Genomic DNA, 23,573 nt, shown 5'->3' with positions numbered 1-23,573 from the left:
TATCCTCCAAAAAAGGAAGCCAACCTGGTGATCACCTGCCATAAACAAACTCTACAACAGAAGAAAGAAACTGTTGCAAAAAAGAGTAAAATCCCATGACTGGAAGAACTCCCTGGTCAGCCTCAGTAAGAAACTGAGATCCCTCATAAAATCCTCCAAAGCTAGTTATGAAAATAAAATCGCCACTGATTCTAAAGACAACCACAAAGCATTCTATAGCTATGTCAAGAATCTCAATGGCAACACTCAGATCTGCTCTGAGTTACAGCACAATGGCACTAAATATACAGAACCAACTGATATCGCCAACATCCTGGCAGATAGGTTCAGTGCTAACTTTATCCCCCCACCCCCTAAAGAGCCCATCTCTATACCAAAAGAATGCAAAGTTCCTGTAATCATGGCCGCTCAGGAAAAACACACTTTCCAAAGCCAAGAACACAGCATCCATGGTACTGACAACATCCCAGGCTGCGTTCTACATGAACTACAGAATGAACTGGCACCCCTCCTAAGCACCATGTTCAGTCATAGCCTCACCTCAGGCTTTGTGCCCACTGAATGGTGCACAGCGACATTTATCCCACTCCACAAAGGGGGAGCCACCACAGACCTCGGGAACTACTGCACCATTAGACTAACGAGCCTGGTCTGCAAGGCCATGGAACGTATCATCATGGAACTTATAAACAAAGACATTGGTAATCTCCAAACTCTGGACCCCACCCAGTTCTGGTTTGTAAAAGGCAGATCATGTCTCCTAAACCTGACTGACTTCTTTGAAGCAGTCACCAAAGCCGTAGATGAGGGTAAGGTCGTTCACACAGCCTATCTAGATCTCGCCAAGGCTTTTGACACCATCCCCCACTCTGGAATTATAGATAAACTCACTAAACTAGGTATAAATCCCTATGTCACAAGATGGGTTGCCAACTGGCTCACTGACAGAACCCACACTGTGAAAGTAGCAGACTCCAAATCCGACTTCAGACCAGTGACAAGTGAAGTACCACAGGGTTCCATCCTGGGTCCTGTTCTGTATGGTATCTACTTTTCTGAAGTACAGGCTAACACAGAAAGTCTTTGGCAGATGAAGTTCACAGATGACTGCAAACTAGGAGCCATAATTGAAACTCCTAATGATGTGAACGTCCTACAAAAGGGCCTCACTGAGACAGATGCCTGGTGTCAAAGCCATGGCTTCAAGCTCAATGCCAAAAAGTGCATTGTCACCCCCTTTGGTAAAAACTCTGTACCCATGAGCTACCACATAGGTGGTAGTCTACTTAACACTGAAAGTGTGATAAGAGACCTTGGGACACAGGTGGACAGTAGTCTCTCCTTTGATAATCACATAACCACAGTAGTCAGGAAATCCTTCTACATGGCACACCTCATCACAAAAGGTTTCTCATCCAGGAAAAAGAGGTCATTGTCCCCCTCTACTCGTCACTCATTAGACCCATTATAGAGTACGACGCCCCTTTTGGTATGTACCTCACAAGACATCTACAACAACTGGAAAGGCCGCAGAAATACCTCACAAAGAGGATTACCGGCCTCAAACAGATGCCCTACACAGACTGTCTCAAAAAACTCCAGCTTTACTCCGTTGCATATCGCCTACTCAGAAGCAATCTCTGCCTAACATACAAAGCTATGTCAAACCCAGAGCTGTTGGTTCAGTGCTAACTTTATCCCCCCACTCCCTAAAGAGCCCATCTCTATACCAAAAGAATGCAAAGTTCCTGTAATCATGGCCGCTCAGGTAAAAACCACACTTTCCAAAGCCAAGAACACAGCATCCATGGTACTGACAACATCCCAGGCTGCGTTCTACATGAACTACAGAATGAACTGGCACCCCTCCTAAGCACCATGTTCAGTCATAGCCTCACCTCAGGCTTTGTGCCCACTGAATGGTGCACAGCAACATTTATCCCACTCCACAAAGGGGGAGCCACCACAGACCCCGGGAACTACTGCACCATTAGACTAACGAGCCTGGTCTGCAAGGCCATGGAACGTATCATCATGGAACTTATAAACAAAGACTTTGGTAATCTCCAAACTCTGGACCCCACCCAGTTCTGGTTTGTAAAAGGCAGATCATGTCTCCTAAACCTGACTGACTTCTTTGAAGCAGTCACCAAAGCCGTAGACAAGGGTAAGGTCGTTCACACAGCCTATCTAGATCTCGCCAAGGCTTTTGACACCATCCCCCACTCTGGAATTATAGATAAACTCACTAAACTAGGTATAAATCCCTATGTCACGAGATGGGTTGCCAACTGGCTTACTGACAGAACCCACACTGTGAAAGTATCAGACTCCAAATCCGACTTCAGACCAGTGACAAGTGAAGTACCACAGGGTTCCATCCTGGGTCCTGTTCTGTATGGTATCTACTTTTCTGAAGTACAGGCTAACACAGAAAGTCTTTGGCAGATGAAGTTCACAGATGACTGCAAACTAGGAGCCATAATTGAAACTCCTAATGATGTGAACGTCCTACAAAAGGGCCTCACTGAGACAGATGCCTGGTGTCAAAGCCATGGCTTCAAGCTCAATGCCAAAAAGTGCATTGTCACCCCCTTTGGTAAAAACTCTGTACCCATGAGCTACCACATAGGTGGTAGTCTACCTAACACTGAAAGTGTGATAAGAGACCTTGGGACACAGGTGGACAGTAGTCTCTCCTTTGATAATCACATAACCACAGTAGTCAGGAAATCCTTCTACATGGCACACCTCATCACAAAAGGTTTCTCATCCAGGAAAAAGAGGTCATTGTCCCCCTCTACTCGTCACTCATTAGACCCATTATAGAGTACGACGCCCCTTTTGGTATGTACCTCACAAGACATCTACAACAACTGGAAAGGCCGCAGAAATACCTCACAAAGAGGATTACCGGCCTCAAACAGATGCCCTACACAGACTGTCTCAAAAAACTCCAGCTTTACTCCGTCGCATATCACCTACTCAGAAGCAATCTCTGCCTAACATACAAAGCTATGTCAAACCCAGAGCTGTTGGATATGCACCACTTAAAGAAATCCCAATCCCTCCAAGCTACATGCTCTAGGGACATAAACCTTTTCACCACAATAAACAGAACACGCTGGAGGGATCGATTCCTGTCCCAGAGACTTCCCATACTCTGGAACAAACTACCTATCTATATCAAACAAAGCTCCTAATTAGCACTCTTCAAGAATAATCTTGATGACTGGATGTGAAATAGGAAATTCACCATGGCAATCACCTCTGTGGCTCTGCTCAACAGGGGCACATAAAATAATTTTCTTGGGTGGCAAAAGCCAGGGTACCTTTTTGGCTAGGCTTCTATAGCTCCAATAGCGTAGTACCTACCTATGAAACTATGATCCTATAAGTCAAGGAAATTATTAGGAATTTGACTAAGTAGTTAAAAAAGACTATTAGATCTGTTAAGGCAACCCATATATTCAGACATGGCATCTGAAACAAAAGACAATCTAAAATCCTTCTTGTTAGAAAACTAAAAAGCAACACTCAACAATGTACAGAATTCATATTAAATGATAAAACCTAATTGGGCCCAGTAAACATTGCCAATGCTTTAGCAAATAAATTCAATGCAACCTTCATTCTTGAGATGATTATCCAAAGCCCTACAATACCCATATCTCTTAAACTAGCCATCATCATTAAAGAACTTGTGCTGAAAGTGCTGTCCAAGATTATGAATACTTCCTCCATGGGACCAGACAGCATACTAAGCCCCAGCAGTATGACGTACAGCACTGGTGATGCCATTCTATAAAGGTGGCCCTACTACTAACCTCAGAAATTAGGTGAATGAGCTTGTCAAGTCTCATTTGTAAGGCTATGGAATGCATTATAACAGACTGGATTAACATAGATTTCAAAAATCTCATCAGGCTAGATCTGCAGCTATTTGATTTTGTAAATAGATTATGCCTAATGGATCTGGTAAACTTCTTCAAAAGTGCAACACACTCTGTTGACAGCAGTTAATCTGTAACACATCCTTCCCTGATTTGGCCAAGGCATTTTGACATCCTTCTCAATGCTAGCATAAGTAATAAACAAAATAGATTACAGACAGACCCCTTTGTGGTCAGATGGATAGCAAATTCACAAAAAGGCAACAACAGCACCCATGCAGTAAGGGTGGCAGGGGAAGTGTTGAAGAACATGAAAGTGACCAGTGGTGCACTGCAGGGGTCAGTGCTGGGACCTATTTTGTTCAGTATTTTCTTTTTTGACCTACAAACTAAAAACCACTACATATGGCTAACTAAGCCTGCAGATGACTGCAAACTGGGTGTCATTGTCAAATCCCCTTCTCACACAGAAGCCTTCCAGCAGGAACTTACACTTATAAATGCCTGCTGTATTGAAAATGGGCTTAAATTAAATGTTAATAAATTCAACTTTGTCACATTTGTCAAACAAGGCATTCCCCCAGCATATATCATTGACAATTACTTCAGTATGAAAATGTAGTTAGAGACCTGGGAACCTGGACTGATAATTCCTCTTCCTTTGATCACCATGTAGCATCAGTTGTTAGGAAATCTTTCTAGTTGGTGCAGCTGATCAGAAAGGAAATATTTTCCTGATCTAAGGATGTTATTGTCCCATTGTATTCATTACAAATTACAGAATGGAGTTTCCCATTTGGAGTGTAATTTACCAAGCATATCAAACAATTGGAAGATTCCAGAGGTTCCTAACAAAGGGGAACATAGACTTAAAATTCCTGAACTATTAGAAAAGACTAGAAACACTATCCTTTTCTGCGTCTTATAGGCTCCTCAGAGGAGGCCTATGCCTTGCCTTCTGAGCAATCATGGAACCAGTAATTCAAGATCTCTTGTACCTTCATAAATCAAACAGTCTTGTAAATATCAAAATAAGGATCAAAACCTGCTTCAACAGCTTAATAAAATAAGCTGTTGAGAACAATGCATTACTCATCATCTCCCCCACCTCTGGAATAGACTCCCCTGCAGATAAAGTAGTGAAAATGCTATCTTCCTTCAAATGTGGCCTGAATAATTGGATGGATTTTCATACATTTACCCCAATTCTGACAGGCCTAGACTTCCGTGAGAGAGAAAGTACAGTCTAGGGTGAAACTGGCAAGGTGTAATGGTCACATGACTCAGTAGCCTTGAACTTTTCTGATTCTAACTGGAATTTTCATTCCATGCTTCAGCATTGATGATCCTTTTGGCAGACATGACGGTATTTTAACAATGCAGTCTGAGTAATAGAAAAGTGTAGAGTCAGCAGTATACCGGATGATAGATGTCAGATAATAGACAGTTAGCATGTTGTTATACAAATATTGTGAAAAGCAGTGGACCCAAAATATGATTTGAATGTTGCAGGTATGACAGGGAGAGAGGAAGAGACCTAATGAGACCAACACACTTCTTGAGTTCTGTCAGCTAAATAGTTGGTGAAGCATTTTATGGCATTATATGAAATGCTGAACTGAGAGAAATGGCATAATATGTGGTAATTAACTATACCAGTGGTTTTACACAGGTCTAGGAAATGGTGCCAATGTAATGCCCTTAACCTAGTGTGGAAAATATGTGGTTAATGAGAAAGAACATTGTCTGACAGTTTGCTTAGAGGGCCTGTCACTTAGCTTAGATAATTAAAGAGCTGTTACTGATCTATTAACTGGGTCCAGTGGTTCAAGGTTTGATTCCCTCAGCCTCCATTGTTTAAATGCATGACTCTGAGCAAGTCGCTTAACCAAACACAGCTCCTGGACTGAGTCTGAAAAAGGTTCATGGAGATCATTGCTTTACCCTTAAAAACAAATAGAAATGAAATAAAATAAAATAAAGATTATGATCGTTTCAGCATTATTTGATGGCCAGAATCATTGCTGGGAAATGGATAGCAGGTTTTGGTCATTTATATGTACAATAAGTTATTGATGTACACATAGTTCATACACATAATTCATTTCATGCAATTTGACACTGGATTTTTCACAGTTAAGAGGTTTTCTGGAGATCCTAGCTGGAGGAGTAGCAGCTGCCAGCAGCAGAGGTAGACACAGGGACACAAAAGGGGGAAGTGAGCTGGTGCACTGGTTAGGCAGAGACAGAGAGGTTTTCGAATGGTACTCCCGAGTTTACGTCTGGCAAACCTCCACTCCCTATGCAATAAGATGGATGAACTGTTACTTCTCAATGAAACTCAGAAGGATTTTTCACTTTCTTCTGTACTGTGTTTCACAGAAACCTGGCTAAATTAATCCATTCTGGACTGTGCATTACATCTGCCTGGCTTTCAACTTTACAGAGTGGACAGAGTATTGGAGACATCAGGGAAGAGTAAAGGAGGTGGAATCTGCTTTTATATCAATAAAGGTTGGTGTAATGATGTGACAGTGTTGAGTAAAATGTGCTGCCCTGACTTAGAAATGTTTTGTGTTAATTGTAGACATTTTTTCACCTCGGGAGTTCTCTTCATTTATTCTGGTTAGTGCTTACATTCCACCTCAAGCCTGTGTGAGGGCAGCACTACAAAAACTGTTTGATCATATAATGTGCTTGGAGCAGAATTATCCAAACTCCCTTCTGATTATTCTGGGGGATGTTAATAAGGCATCTCAGCCATGAACTTCCTAAATTTACACAGCATATAAAGTGTCCTACCAGAGACAGGAACACACTGGATCATTGTTATACCTGTGCAGCTTTGGGTTTTTCTGACCACTGTCTGATTCAATCTGTTAAACCTGTGATCAATACAGTGAGAAGGTGGACTATTGAGGCAAAGCTAAAGCTGCAAGCCTGCTTTAACTGTACAGATTGGAGTCTCTTTGAAGTCTCTTTGAAGACTGCTTCTAACTTCGATGAACTGGCAGACACAGTAACATCTTATGTCAGCTTCTGTGAAGATAAGTGTGTTTCCACTAAGACCTGGTTAAACTTTAACAACATCAGACCCTAGTTTACTGCTAAACTTAAGCAGTTTCATCAAGCCAAGGAAGATGCCTGTAGAAGCAGGGATAGAACACTTTTTAGACAGGCAAAGAACACACTGACAAAAGAAATCAAAGTGGCTAAAAAGAACTATTCTGAAAAGATAAAAAAAAACAGTTTTTAGCCAATGATCCTGCATCAGTGTGGAAAGGTCTACAAAACATTACAAAAAAAAAAAAAAAAAAAAAAAACTTTGCTAGAATCTCCTTGTGTGCTCTGACTGGGTGTGCTTCGTGGCACTTTTTAACTGTTGTTGTTGTGTCTTTCGGCTTTTCCTGGTTAGGGGTCACCACAGCGGAACTCCGGTCTACTAATGATTGGCAGTAGATTTTTATGTGCCAAGTTGCCGGCCCTGACGCACAACCTTCAACGAAGGTACGCCCATTCACGCATGTCTCCACACAGAAGATGCTCTAGCTGAGAATCGAACAGGACAACGTCTTACTGTGAGGCGACAATGCTACCACAGCACCACCACCACTTTAACTGTCCGGAGTTGAATAAAATGATAATTGAATTCAGTTCAGAATACAGTTTGAATAAATTGCATTTGTTTAAACTGTATTTGCTTTAATATTGCTAAACACTCGTGCTAGCTTGCACTGCACTTGAATTGTTTTTAGTGATGTTTTAGTTGCTTTTCTGTAAAAAAAAAAAAAATTCTAAGCTTGTTTCCTGCCTTTCCTGTAACTAGTCTAGTCCAGATACAGATTTGCTGTATCCAGAACTGTTTGTAAGCTTCTGAGCCCCCTAAGCCTTTCTGTGTTGGAGGGAGGCCTTCTAGCTTATCAGTGGTAAGTGCTAGGTAGCCAATCTACCACAAGAGGAGTGGTTTCTGGCCCAGAAATTGTAGTTTATTGGCCATTTTGGCATTTTTTTCCATTTCTTTCAACTTTCAGGTTTAAAAGCCCATGTTTGCGCTTGTTTCCTGCCTTTCCAGTAACTAGTCTAGTCCAGATACAGATTTGCTGTATCCAGGACTGTTTGTAAGCTTCTGAGCGGTGCCAATACGTCTGCTTTTTAATTTTCCTTAAATCTGCGAGTTCTCTCCTCTCCTGCACTTTTGCTAGCTTTGTAGTCTAGCACTTTACCAGACATCTTTTAGCAATTATTGTAGCACACTAAAGTGCTACCAGCACTACATGTTCTACAAGGAAACAGCTCCAGTACTTATTATTAATGAATCACCTCTTCAGGCATGTCTAAAGGTCAGTTTCCTGTGCTTTCTCCTATTAATCTAGTTTACTTGGTCATCCTGAGGCAATGTAGCAACTGCCTCATGTACACTGACAACCCTCTCCTCTTACCTCCCAATACTCAGACTTGCAAGAGATGCACTTATATATCCAAATTGAAAGCCAAGCACTCCCCAGCCAAGACCGGAATAGCTGGCCAAGAGGAGAAGGCAAACACTGGCAAAACACCACATGGAACACATAGCCCTCCAGAACACACACCAGCGCTGCCTTCACATAAAAACACAAACCACACACCCACCTTCATGGAGGCTCTAAATAAAAATCTACCCAAACAGCAAAGACCTCCAAGGCAGAAATGCACTCACCCACCACAACAAAACACTAATCACAAAACACGTAACTCTCCTAAACAGTGTGCCACTCAACCGAAGCCCCTAAGGCAAAAGAGCATGCCCAACACACTAGTCATAGGTGACTTGATAGTGAGGCACACTGATGTCCCACTCACTAGGTTGAATAAGGAGAAAGTAACAGTCAGCTGCCTGTCGGGTGCCAGGATCCACCACATAACACACGCACTCAGGTCCCTCAACAACAGGTAAATATGTGACTCTGTCATTGTACATGTGGGTGTGAATGACCTGAGACGTACCTCCCTGGACTACACAAAAAGAGGCATGGAGGAGCTCTTGGATTATGTAGCCCAGGCAGGTATGAACCTAGCTATGAGCAACCTTCTACCATCACCCAGAATAATACCACAGTACAAGCAGAAAATTATTGATTTCAGCAATTGGCTAAGTTTCTAGTGTCATTCTAAGGGGATCCAGTATCTGTCTGCCTGGGATGACATGACTGACAGACCTCAATGATTTGCCAGAGATGGCCTGTATCTGTCACCCATGGACTTCCGGGTACTGGCCAAGACTCTTGCCACCAATATACTGCCTTTTTAGGTGGTGTTCCAAAGACCAAATTACCATCATAACAGCTACAAACAAATGCAATCTGATGGTCATGCTGCTCAAGTCTAAAAGTCTAAATCTCAAAATGCAGTTGCTCGAAGCACTCCTTAAAATGGAGAACATCGACATTTGTGCTGTAACATAGACCTGGCTCAAGGCAGCAGAAAGCACCCCTGCACTACCAGGCTATAACTCATTCCACACTTTTCGGCCCCAGAACCTGGACCAAAGCTCAAAAGGCGGTGGTGTATCCATATTCATAAAAGATCCGCACACCTCCAGACTGGTAGCCCAACATAGCACATCAAGAGATACTTCAGGTGCAGCTAACATTGTGTAAGACAGCAATTCAGGTCATCACCTGCTATAGGTCCTGAACCATGTCCCAAGACACACTCCACATTCCTAAGCACCCTGGAGAATATTAGGGCCAAATCTAACATTCTCATACTGGGCGACTTCAACTACCCCTCTATTAACTGGGAAACTACTCATGTACCAATACAATTGCCCAACTTTTTCTGGAATTTATTAATTCCAATGCCCTGGACCAGCTTGTTCTTACCCCCACTAGAGGTAGAAACATCCTTGACCTGGTCATTATTAACATGGGTGACCGTTGCTGTACACCAATAGTCAGCTCCTCCCTGGTTAGATCTGACCACAAACTAATCACCTTGGAAATCCACATCCCTCCCACCCACCCCCCGCAAAAGTAACCACCATGAAAAGCTTCTCCAAAGCTAACTTTGGGCTCCTAAAAACAGAGGTGGCTAACTTCACAGCACCCATGCAAATGGAGAATAGTTGCATGACCACTGAATCATACACCAATGCACTGTACAAACACGTACACAAATGCATGGTTCTCGCCATACCCAATAGAACCAAGACTCTCTCTTCCAAAAACAGGAAGCCAATCTGGTGGTCCCCTGCCATAAACAAACTCTACAACAGAAGGAGGAAACTGATGTGGAATAAGGTGAAGTCCCAAGACTGGAAAAACTCCCTTATCAGCCTCAACAAAAACTTGAGATCCCTCATCAAATCCTCTAAAGCTATCTATAAAACAGAATTGCAGCATTAGTAAAGACAACCACAAGGCCTTCTATAGTTATGTTAAGAATCTCCACGGCAATACCCAGATTTGCTCTGAGCTACTGCACAATGGTACCTCCTATACTGAGCCAACAGATATTGCCAATATACTGGCCAACAGATTCAGTGCAAGCTTTACCCCCCCACCAAAGGACCAATCACAATACCAGTAGATTGCCAGGCACCCAGCATTACTGCTGCACAGGGTAAAACAGCACTGTCCAAGGCCAAGAATACAGCTTCTATGGGACCTGACAATATCCCTGGCTGTGTTCTACATGAACTACAGAGTGGACTGGCACCTCACCTGTGTGCCCTGTTTAATCACAGTCTCACCTCAGGCTTTGTCCCTACTGAGTAGTGCACTGCTACAGTCATCCCTCTCCACAAAGGAGGAGTGACTACAGACCCTGGGTACTATCACCCCATTAGCCTGATGAGTCTGATATGCAAAGCTATGGAACGCATCATCATGGACCTAATAAACAAGGATATAGAGAATCTCCAAACTCTGGATCCCGAACAGTTTGGTTTTGTGAAGGGTAGATAATGCCTGCTCAACCTGGTCGACTTCTTTGAATCAGTCACCAGAGCTGTGGATGAAGGCAAGGTGGCTCATACAGCCTACCTTGATCTGGCCAAGGCCTTTGATACCATTCCCCACTCAGGAATCATAGAAAAACTCACTAAGCTAAGCATCAACCCCTATATCACTAGGTGAGTTGCAAACTGGCTCACAGATAGAACCCACAGTGTGAAAGTAGCTGATTCCAAGTCAGACTGCCAACCTGTCACAAGTGGAGTCCCACAGGGTTCATTCCTGAGTCCTCTCCTGTTTGGTATCTACTTCTCTGAAGTCCAGGCCAACACAAAGGGACTCTGGCTGACAAAGTTTGCAGACGTTGCAAGTTGGGAGCTATTATTAACTCCCCAAGTGATGTTGACTTCCTACAGAAAGGCCTCACTGAGACCAACGACTGGTGTCAAAACCATGGCCTTAAGCTCAATGCCAAAAAAATGTGTCGTCATCCCCTTTGGGAAAAACCTGGTTCCCATGAATTACCACATCGATGGTAGTCCACTGAACACAGAAGGAGTTATAAGAGATTTGGGAACACAGGTTGACAGCAACCTCTCTTTTGACCACCACATTGCCATTGTGGTCAGAAAGTCCTTCTTTGTTGCACATCTCAATACTAAGGGTTTGCATCCAGGAAGTAAAAGGTCATTGTCTCCCTCTACTCTTCCCTCATTATGCTAATCATCGAGTACAATGCTCCATTTGGCATGTACCTCTTTAGTCACCTGCAACAACTGGAGAGGCCACAAAAGGACCTCACAAAGAGGATTCTAGGCCCTAAACACGTGTCCTATATGGACAGACTCAAAAACATCCAACTATTCCCTGTCTCATATTGCCTACTTAGAGGCGATCTCTGCTTGACTTACAAATCCATGTCTGACCCAGCTCTGTTAGAAATGCTACATATAAAGAAATCCAATCCCTCCACACCACGTACTCCAGAGATCTCAAACTCATTACCACAATCAACAGAACAGGTTGGAGGGACAGGTTCATAACCCAGAGACAGCCCATGCTATGGAATTGACTTCCCATACATGTCAAACAGAGCACCTCACTGGCCCTCTTCAAGAGAAATTTTGACGAGTGGATGGGAAATAGAAAATTCACCCTGGGGATCACTCCAGTGGCTCTACTCAACAGAGGCACTGGGAACTAAGGTTGGGTGGCATGATGCCAGGGTAATCCTATGTGGTAGGCTTGTAAAGGCTCCAGGGCCATTAGCCTAGTACACACCTATGAACCTATGAACTACAGGAAACCACCCCCTACACTGCAGCTAATTACCAGCTGGCTAATGACTTGAATGCTTTTACTGCAGGTTTGATAAGCCTGAGGCCACAAATGACACTGTTACCAGCTCTGTCAGTTTTCAGACTTATATGACTCTCTTTTCCACACATGCTCACATTCAGTCTGCATTAATTATCTCTGAGGAGGATGTGTATCATTTTTTTAAAGACAGCAAATTAAGAAAGCAGCTGGTCCAGATGGGGTTTCACCCTCCTGTTTAAAAACATTAGCTGATCAACTGGCTTCTATTTTTATTCAGATTTCTAATAAGTCGTTAGAGATGTGTGAAGTTCCCTTATGTTTCAAACAAGCCACAATCATCCCAGTGCCTAAAAATCCACTATAACAGGACTGAATGACTACAGGCCTGTTGGTTTGACATCAGTGGTCATGAAGACTTTTGAGAGGCTGGTGTTAGCTCACTTGAAGGATATTACAGCTCCCTCATTGGACCTCCTTCAGTTTGCTTATCAAGAGAACCTGCCAGTAGATGATGCAGTTAATATGGGCCTGCACTATATCTTGCAATATCTTGACAACCCAGGAACATATGCAAGGATTCTCTTTGTGGACTTCAGCTCTGCATTTAATACAGTAATTCCAGAACTTCTTCACCTGAAACTCTCCCAGCTTTCCGTTCCTGCTTCCACCTGTCAGTGGATCATCAATTTTCTAACCAATAGGGAACTGCAGGTAAAACTGGGGAAACTTACATTTAGCTATCACATGATCAATACAGGTGCCCCCCAGGGAAGTGTGCTCTCCCCACTGCTATTCTCCCTCTGCGCTAATGACGGCACCTCTAAGGACCTCTCTGTCAAACTTATTAAATATGCAGATGATACAACTATCATCATGCATAGGAATGGTGATGAGTCTGCATACAGATGGGAGGTTGAGCAGCTGGCCCTTTGGTGTAGTCAGAATAATCTGGAACTGAGCACTCGCAAAACTGTGGAGATGACAGTGGACTTTAGAAGTGGTACTACAATATTATCCCCTCTCTTTATATTTAATACTGTTGTGTCAGCTGTAGAATCCTTCAAGTTTTTGGGATCTATAATCTCCTGGGACTTGAAGTGGGAGACTGATGTAGGGTCCATCATAACAAAGGCACAACAGCAAATGTACTTTTTGCAACAGCTGAGGAAGTTCAACCTCCCACAGGAACTGTTGATTCAGTTTTATACAGCAGTCACTGAGTCTGGTCTCAGCTCATCTGTAACAGTGTGATTTGGATCTCTGTCTAATCATGACAAAAATAGGTTACATCGAATTGTCAGGTCTGCCAAAAATATCATTGGTGCTAGTTTGCCCTCCTTAAAGGACCTGTGCTATTCCAGAGTCACAAAAAGGGCAGGGAAGATAATCACCAACCCTTCACATCCATGCCACCATCTTTTTAAACTATTACCATCAGCCAGGCATTATAGATTATTATACAATGCCTCCTCTAAAACGTGCACGCTGATTGGCCAACCCAACCAGCGTGCCCGTTGTAAATCCCTCAATACACTAACGGAAAAAGGTCCGGTCGCCCGGACTTTTTCCGTTAGTATAAAACACTGTCTCGCTATGTTAAAAGAGTTTAACATAGCGACACAGGTTTAAAAAAAGCAACGCAGATCTCCGTTGCTTTTTTTAAAGCTGTCTCGCTATGTTAAACTCCTTTAACATAGCGACACAATGTAAAGCAACAGAGATCTTGCGATCTCTGTTGCTTTTTTAAACCTGTCTGCTATGTTAAATGAGTTTAACATAGCGAGACAGTTTAAAATAAGCCACGGAGATCTCCGTTGCTTATTTTAAAGCTGTCTCACTATGTTAAACCCATTTAACATAGCGAGACAGTAAAAGCAACGGAGATCTTGCATTCTCCGTTGCTTTTGCCAACTCTGATGTACTGCGTGAAGCGCAGTACATCAGAACTGCCACGAACACCAGACAGCTGCGAAGGGCAGCAAAGAGGCATATACAATGCCATTATTTAAGAAAAGTAATTATTTCTTTTCTTAAATAATGTCATTATAATAATAACCACTTCTGGGTGTGGGTAATGCTGGATTTACCCACGGTTGTCTTTGTTTGGTCGCCTCGGGACCAAACCACACCAACCGTGGGTAAATCCAGCATTACCCACACCCAGGCGTGGGTTATTGCTATAATAAACACCAAATCAAACACTGCAGTCAGTAGGATGTAGGATGAAAGACCAAAAGAAGACTATCTTAAAAACAATGTATTACTCACACATAAAATCACCAAAGAATACACAACTGAGCGTTTTCATCCCCTGTTAGGGACTTCATCAGAATCAATTAAAACATACAGCAAGCACCATTGTATAGCAATAAATTAATTAACCCAATTTGCTAGATATAGAAATTTAAAGGTACAAGGTGTATACAGACATTCCTAACTTACACAAGTTAAAATAACTAAAGCATATTACAAAAACCTTACCCAAATGTAACTAACATAAAAATTAAATGTTTAAACAATTATGAAGTATAGTAAATGTTATTAAATAATAGCCCTCTTATTTAATATGGGCATTAAGGAGATGTTTTCATTTAATCCTGGACTATGCACTGCACTATTTTCTGGCGGTTGATTATAGAGTAATATACACCAAAACAAGTAGCTTTAAGAACAGTTTTTTTTCACAGGCTGTCAAGCTGACAAACTGTTAACTCAGTTTATTAGGTTGAGGTATTCTTTTTCCCAAGCCTCAAAGGATTCTGCAGTATTGTTTACATATTGCTAATACTTGTTTCTTTCAGAGTTTATTTCAGTATTTCTTGCACTGAGTTGCACTTTGCACCTTGTATGTATATGGATATTTACTTTTTTTGTCTTGTTCTTAATAGTTGCATGTATGTTGTTTGTCTTGTTCTTAATAGTTGTATGTATATCATTTATGTAACTCATACTTGGAGAGTCACTGAAACCAGAGTCAAATTCCTTGTATGCGTGCATACTTGGCCAATAAATGTGATTCTGATTCTGATAGTGTTAAAATCTTAGAAAGTAGTAAAACTTTTCCTGTAAACCATTTGCTGTTGCTCTGGAGACAGAAGATATCTACTCGTTAATGTAAAACTAATGGGCCTGCCTGTTGTGAGTAGTCCTTTTAATGTGCATAGTGTAAGTGGAACTTTTTCCTTACTGACTTTTAAAGATGATAACCTCATTACCAGCTGCCAAGTCACTGCACTGTAATTAAATGCTTCAGCAAAGGGACATTGGTTGCTGTTTCTTTACCTCTGCATTTTGTCAGTTGCATGTGCAAAACTATCATTCTTCTGAAATCAAAATTATCTGAAGGTTTTACTGTGTTACACGTATGCAAAAAAAAAACTTTTTTTTGCAAAACAGAGAAGCATGATCTTATGGTCCACACTTGTTTCAGACAACTGTCTGAACAGTAACCATTTACTCATACAAATGGAAGTTAGTTGTTTCATTTTCTTTCAGCAATTCTTCATTTCCAAATGTGTGATAATGTTACATGTTTCTGTATGTAAAGGCAGAAATCTGAAACTTTACTGATCAAAGTGTCAGTCACTAATGTGCAGATAATGTGCTTTGTATAAAAAAGTTGAGATTGCAGTATTTTGGAGAATTCCCCTTAATATGTGGCACATAGGGTAAGCTTTGGGAATTTACCAAATTGCCACTGAGGCAGTGGGAATGATGAACATAGTGCAATACTTACCTGCAACAATAGATGTTCGAATTCCTCACTGACACCATCCCCCAGGTTGTGCATAGTTGAGGTGGGTTTCAACCTCTTTGAATTGGTTTTTGCTGGATTTGTTTTTTATAGGTGGTGGTGTTGGCTGCAGATTTAGTCTTGCTAAATGATTCTGGCTTCAAGTACTTTCCTCTCCTTCTTTGTGGAAGTGAAAAGCCTGAGCACTCACTAACTGTGAGAACTGATGGCTTCCCCTCTCGGGATATGGTTAGCCAATCAGCTCTCACAGGAAGAGAGAAGTAGGGGAGTCTGAACTTCTGAAAGGTGGCCAGTACTGGGTTACCTTGACAGATAACCCAAAATGCCACTGAGGCACTGAGGATTCAAACATCTACTGTTGCAGGTGAGTGAGACTTAATGCAACTGTACTTTCTTATCAGCAAAAGGGTCCATTTTGCTTTATATGTCAGAATAGTCTCTTCTCATTGTATATAATTTTAATCTTGCATTCATTAATTCTGTTTTTCATGAGTTTCTGGACACCACACACAGTTGGTAGTATCACCATGTGCTAGTATAATCTATATTCAAAACAAATTTAACACAGTAGCAAAACATTTTTTTTTCTGGGAACATTTGTAACATCAATCTTCATTCCATCTTGGGTTAGTATATTACCTTCTCTCAAAAAATAACTGCTGTTATCACAGAAAAATTGTCCCTTTTTCGATTTGTGCATTTGAAGATAATCTGTACTTGTAGCAGTTTTTATCATGAACTCAAACTATTGGCTCCCATATATTAGCAATCCCTACGTCCACATGAGTGCATAGATTCATAAGTAAGTAGTAGGCAGTCAGTCTGCAGACCATTTAGCCAAACCCCCTCCATTCAAAAGTGCACTGTAGCCTCAAGGTAGACAAGGTAAGATAGACTGGCAAAATTTGTGGCTGCCCATCCAGTTGAATAGGGTTACCTTGAATGTAGCAAGGGTTTTACTCTTCTGGACAGGTAGTAGAGGTTTTGCTCTCAAGTTGTACCCGCAGTGAGTGATATGTTATGATATGAATATCGCACACCAACGTGTCTTATCTGCAGATGAAGGTTTAGCACCTTTAAGCATTGCAGCACCTACATTGTTAAACTCCACCAAGTGCTATCGTAACCGGTTTTCACTGTAAAAGTATTCAGAAAGTAAACTTTTTTGGGGTGGAGCACTAGGAAGTTCTTCTTTTTCTCTCTTCCAAACATTATGGTGACTCTATAACACTGCGGTGGTGGTGTTGCAGTAGCGTTGTCGCCTGACAGTTAGATGTTGCTCATTTGATTCTCAGTTTGAGCATCTTCTGTGTGGCGACATGCGTGAACAGGCGTTCCTTCATTGAAGGTTGTGCGTTAGGCCTGGCAAGCCAGCACGTAAAACTCTACTGCCAATCATTAGCGGACTGGAGTTCCGCTGTGGCGACCCCTAACCGGGAAAAGCCGAAAGACACAAACAAACAATGTGGCGCAACATTCTCATACTTGTTAGATACCATTGTATTAATTGCTGGATTTCTGCACTTCTGTATTGAAAATTCTAGAATGTGCTGATATTTTACTGTGGTGACTGCTGTGTTCTTGCATTTTGGGTTCTTTTTTGCAGTCACTTTACATTAGGAAGATTTAGGTCTCGACTCTGGTGGCAGTAGAGGGAAACTTGGTCCCTTTTGAGATCACCATAGAAACCCCAGAGTGTGTTGTTTGTGTTTGGCCAGTGGGGTAGTTTGCTTGTTTATTAGCTTTCTGTATTTGCATAAAGTTATTTCATTTGCACAGTCATTGGCTTTTACAAATGTTTGACAAGCATACCATTATGATTTGAGAGTACCTTTTTTAATCCAACACCATTCGGCTAAATAAGTACTTCAAATTACTGAATATATGCTGACACTTTAAAATGAAATCTACTCAAACCTAAAAGGTCTCCATTACCTGATCTTTACAAGTATAGGGGAGCTTTGCACTCAGCCATGTGTAATGTCCTTAGTTGTCAGATCAGGCCATAAAGCAGTCTCCTTTGAAATGAATCTAAAATTTGTGACCCCCATCTAACCCTCAAATGTTTAGGAATTATTCCAAAGCTAGCCTTCTACTACTAAGGGATACCCTGGCAAGATTTTAAACACTCCTTCCCTGAAAACATGCAAACTCCATGGGCCATGAAAAATTGTTTCCAGAAACCCTATAACCTCATCTAAACAACTGCACTGAGACACCTGGGCCCACCCAGAACAAGTATAGGATTAACTCAAAGAACAAGCCCCCCTCCCCCCGGTGGAATACCAATATCAACAAGCCATATAACAGAAGAAAGAAAACCATGGGCAAATCTAGGAAAAGAAATTCCCAAACAGTCAACAAATCACCTCTTCAAAATAAATAAGCAAATCAGGAATCTTATCAAGTCCATCAAAGCCAAATTTGAGGTGAAGATAAACTCACAGACAAAGGGCAACCACAAGGCCTTTTTCAGCTATGTCAGTAACTTTAAATGTAATACATTAACAGTGTGCTAAATTAATTGTAAATGGTACTATCTATACAGAATCAGAGGATATAACAAACCTACTGCTCCAATTTCACCCTGCATAAGCTGCTCCCCCCCAGCCCTTGACCATATCTCCCCCAGCTATTATTAACAAATAGGTCCTTAAAGCTCTTTCAAAGGCAAAAAAGGCTCATCAATGGGCCCTAATAATAACCCAGAATGCATCCTGATCAGCACTCTATGTTCATTGTTCCAAACTGGCTTCATGTCTAACAAATTGAGTACTGCAATAGTTATTTCTCTGCACATGGACATGCCATCTACTCACCTGGGCAACTATAGACCCTTAAGTATGACTAGTTACAGTTGTAAGGCCATAGAAAGAATCATCATGGATATTATAAATAAAGATAGAGGTGATCTTCAGACACTGGATCCAACACAGTTTGGTTTTGTCCAAGGCAGATCATGCCTGCTTAACTGGGAAGACTTTCTTGAGAGAATCACCAAAGCTATGTATGAAGGCAAAATGGTACACACTGCTTATCTTGACCTGGCCAAGACATTCAACAGTATTCCCCATTTGGATATTGTCAACAAACTCATTAAATTAAGAATAATCCCCTATGTCACTCCCTGGATAGCAAAATGGCTCACAGAAAGGACACAGGAAGTCAGAATAAGGAATTCTACCTCCACAAAAAAAGGCAAGTCACCAGCAGACTACTGCAAGTTTCTGCACTGGGGCTGCTCCTTTTTGGCATCTACTTTTCAGAACTCAACACAAATGTTAAAGACCTATAGTTGACCAAGTTAGCAGATGACTGTAAGCTTGGTGCAATTATAGAATCCCCAAAGGATACTAATGCTTTCCAAGATGGTACTCACTTGCTGTTTGGTAACAGGGGCAGTTCACACCTGAACAGCTTCCACTTTAGCAGGTTCTGGCCTAATTTTACCACTCTCCACTCTATGTTCCAGGTATGAGACCTCTGAAATACCCATGTGACACTTACTGGGCTTAATGGTCAGTCCTGCCTTTGCAGTCTGCCCAAGACCTTCCTGACATGCTGAGGTTTCATTATGTTAATATAGTACAATTTGTGCCCCTGCCTCCTGCCAACCAGGTCTACCATATAATTAACATCATTGACCTTCCTTACCACTTTAAAGGGTCCCTCCAAAGCTGCCTTTAGCTTACTGTGTCTGAAAGGAATAAGCACCATAACCTGCTGTCCCACAACATACTCTCAGGCTCGAGCATTCCTGTCATACCAGACCTTTTTCTGCCTTTGGGCTGCTGCCAGGTTCTCCTGTCCCAAGCCCTTGAGCTCCCTAAGCCTTTTCATGAGGTTTAGGATGTATACCACAACAGATTCCTTGTGGGATCCACACTCACCCTCCCACTCATCATGAATCAAATCTAAAGGCCCCCTCACCCTATGCCCATACGGGAACATAAAGGGTGAAAAACCTGAGGATTCCTGGGGTACCTCCCTGTATACAAATAGTAGATGGGAATGGTCTTATGGTGCTTCACCCCACAATGCTTCCACAGACAAGTCAGCAGGTCTGACATAAAATTGGCACCTCTTTCAATCAGTATTTCACTTGAGAAACCTACCCTGCTGAAAATCTCTAACAAAGCATTTGCCACCTTCTCTGCCTTGATGGAGGACAGAGCCACCACCAGAGGGTATCTAGTAGCATAACCTACCACCAGGCTATACTTCTTCCCTGTGGAACATGGTGTGCACAGAAGCCCCACAATATCCATAGCTACCCTCTAAAATGGCTCCTCAATCACAGGCAAAGGCATCACCGAAACATTGGCCTTGTCTCCTGCCCTGCCTACCTTTTGGCACTGCTCACAGGTCTTGCAGTAACCTGTTACATCCCTTGCAATCCCAGGCCAATAAAATTTCTGCATAATACGATTCTTAGTGTGCTTTATACCCATAAGACCTGCAAAAGGTATGTGATAGGCTATGGCTAGTGGTGCCAGATGGTAGGCTCTGGGCACTACCAACTGCCTATTACCTTACCCACTAGCCCTCCCTCAGGGGTCCTGTCTCTATACAGTAACCCTTTGTTCCAGTATACAGACTCCCCTTTTCCTTGAGAATCAGGTGCCTCCTTAGCTACTTCCTTCAAGTCTTGTAAGGTAGTGTTTGAAAGCTGTGCCTGTCTGAACTCTACTTTTGTGACCTTTCCCAGCTCCCCTTCCACAGGAAGCCTAGTATCGTCTGACAATGGTGCCTCCCTGTTAGCCTGGGTACTAGCACTCACCTCTGTTCTTGCAGTCACCTTGTCCACAGGAACATCAGTACCTACCAGCAGCTGCAGTGCACTTTCAGACTCTCTGCTACAAGGTAGCTTCCTCCCTGAAATGACCACATCACCAGCTTCAGCTTCAGGCATAGGGTTTGTCTCAGTCCCCCTAAGCTACCAGTCCTACCTGCCTGTCTCCACACCTGACTGCATGTAACTGCATGCACAAAAGGTGTTATGTTATCAAAATTATTCCCTATTAAGACATCTGCAGGGATATCCTCAAGCACATCTACATGTTTGTTCCCTTTTTCACTCTCCCAGTAAAGGTGAACCCTAGCCAAAGGTATTTGGAATGGTGTCCCTCCTAAAGCTCTAACTGGTGTGGACTGCCCAAATAGTACTGCTGTTCTTTAACCACTGCAGGATTCACAATGGTTATATCAGAGGCTGTCTCTCTCTTAGAAATGGCCTTCTTCCATCCACTAAGATAGGATACAAACTCCAGCGATAGTTTGGTACCTCTGTTGTCATCTGACAACTTACCACTGACAGGCGGTTATTCTCACTTACTGGTTCTCCTCACCATTTTTTCCTCACCTTGCTTCAGTGGGCATTTGTGTGCTACATGGCCCCTCTGGTTACATTTAAAACATCTAACCATTGATCCTGGTTGTGTACCTGAAGTAATAGCTTCCCCTGTTACTGGTAAACTCTGTTGGAGTGATTTAGGCTGCCCACCATGGATTCCCTTATATTTCTGTGTAGCACTGAGTATCCCCTTCTTATGTAGTGATGTCCTGCTTGCTAAGCAGAGATCCCCTTTTCTCCCCAGCTCATCTTCAGAGTTACATTCTCTGTCTGCCAAGCAGATTCTTATGTCCTCAGGCAAAGTGCTAAGGACTTGTTCCCTCACCAGAAGGTCTGGCAACCTTTCAAAAAGGGTGACCTGACACCCAGCCACCCACCAATGAGAGTAAGTGCTTAACTCAGCAATATAATCACACACACTTTTATCTGCCTTGCATCTATGCTCACAAAACATTTTTGTAAGCTTCAGGTGTTAACTTAAAACAGTCTATCAAACATTGTTTGACTTTTTCAGAATGTAAATAGTATCAGACAATTTAGAAACAGCAGTTACAGCTTTACCGTGGAGTAAGGGGGGCAGGAACTGTACCCAGAACTCTTGGTCAACATCATACTGTTTACATACCCTTTGAAATATATGAATAAAACTATCAAAATCAGTATCATCTTTAAATTTTGGAAGAAATTTACTGACCTTTATTGCTTCTGGGGTTTCGTTTCTCCCTTCCCTATTACCTCCATGACCTTGTCTCCTTTTCATGCTGACTCTGCTTCTCCTTTTATTCAGCCTCCAAACATTTCTCTTTGGTCTCCAAACGTTTGGCCTCCAGTTCATATTGATGCTGTTTCACCCTTTTCTTCAGCCTCCAAATTTCACAGTTCATACAGAGACTGTTTTACCCTTTCTTCGGCCTCCAAATATTTGGCTTCCTGTTGCACTGTCAGTTTCTCTTCTGTCTCCAAATGTTTGACCTCCAGTTCATGCTGATGCTGCTTCTCCTTCTTCTCAGCCTCCAAACATCACAGCTCATACTGACCCTGCTTCTCCCTTTCTTCAGCATCCAGTTTGAGTCTCTTTAACTCTAGATGGATTTTTAAGTCATCTGAAGAAAAGGTGAACTGTCCTGTTTCCGAAGGCTCAACATCCCCATCACCAGACTGGTTATCTCCCTGGTTGCTGAGCTGTGCTGCAGTTGCAATTAAGGCTGAAATCGTATCCTCTTTTGTCGGGTTAGCATGCACCAGTCCTCTGGCTTCATACACCTTGGCCAGCTGGTTCTTTGTCAGCTTGCTTTAGTCTTCTGCTGACATCTTTGCCTGCTTTCCCTAACTAAACTAACAAAAATAAATAAAACTGTTGTGAGACTGAAACTCTGAATGTTTACCTTGGGGCTGTTGAGAGTACACACACACCTTCAGTGATAACTGCTTACAGGCTACTGAAGTCCATTTACTATCCCACTGCTCTAACACCAAATATGTGATGGCCCCTCCTTACCCTGAGCCAGTATTCAAGGAGCTTTAGTCCTCACCACTGACACTGGTGAAAGGCAATCAAATACAGCTGTCTGCATCCAACATAATTTCCCCCAGAGCACACATGGAACATGTCAACTGGGACTGCACTCTCTGCCTTTCCAGATCCCAAACAAGACTTACTTTGGAGCAATGTGTCCCAGTTCCAAGTATCTGGCACACATACTGGAAGATCTGATTTTTGTCTCACACATACACACATACACACACACACACACACACACACACACACACACACACACACACACACACACACACACACCTGGGAAAGGCTGACACAGATGCACCAGCTGTGTCCCCTCTCTCCAGATTACAGGGTAGCTGCCACCAGCCAAATATTCTTAGGTTCTTACAAGGGTAACCAATTATACTGTGTTCAATTAATACTGATATGAATGATAGAGTGTGACCGAATCAGTAAGGCTTTTCAGAGTGGCCACAGTGACACTGAAATATGCACAAGTACTCTCAAGATATTAAAAGTATTCACTAAAAGACCGGCCACAATGAAAAGGTATAGAAATATTTAATAATAGATAATAAAATAGAAAACAAGAAAATACTTAATATTTAGTTACAATAAATGTCAGAGTTTTCAATCACAGGAAATATAAAATAACACAGCTGGACATAATCTCACATGCAGAAAAAGAAATAATAGTAAACTGATCTCACAGTACTTTTCCCAACTAAACTAAAGAGAAACTGTCCCTAGTTAACTCACTCAATAATGAAAGGCAAGATATACCGCTGAGATGTTCACTTCCACAAGGCAAGATGAGATA

Source organism: Protopterus annectens, chromosome 5.part0 (assembly GCF_019279795.1).
Source record: "Protopterus annectens isolate FY-2018-M chromosome 5.part0, PAN1.0, whole genome shotgun sequence".
In the NCBI taxonomy this organism is placed as follows: domain Eukaryota; kingdom Metazoa; phylum Chordata; order Ceratodontiformes; family Protopteridae; genus Protopterus; species Protopterus annectens.
Note: the sequence above shows the minus strand (reverse complement) of the source record.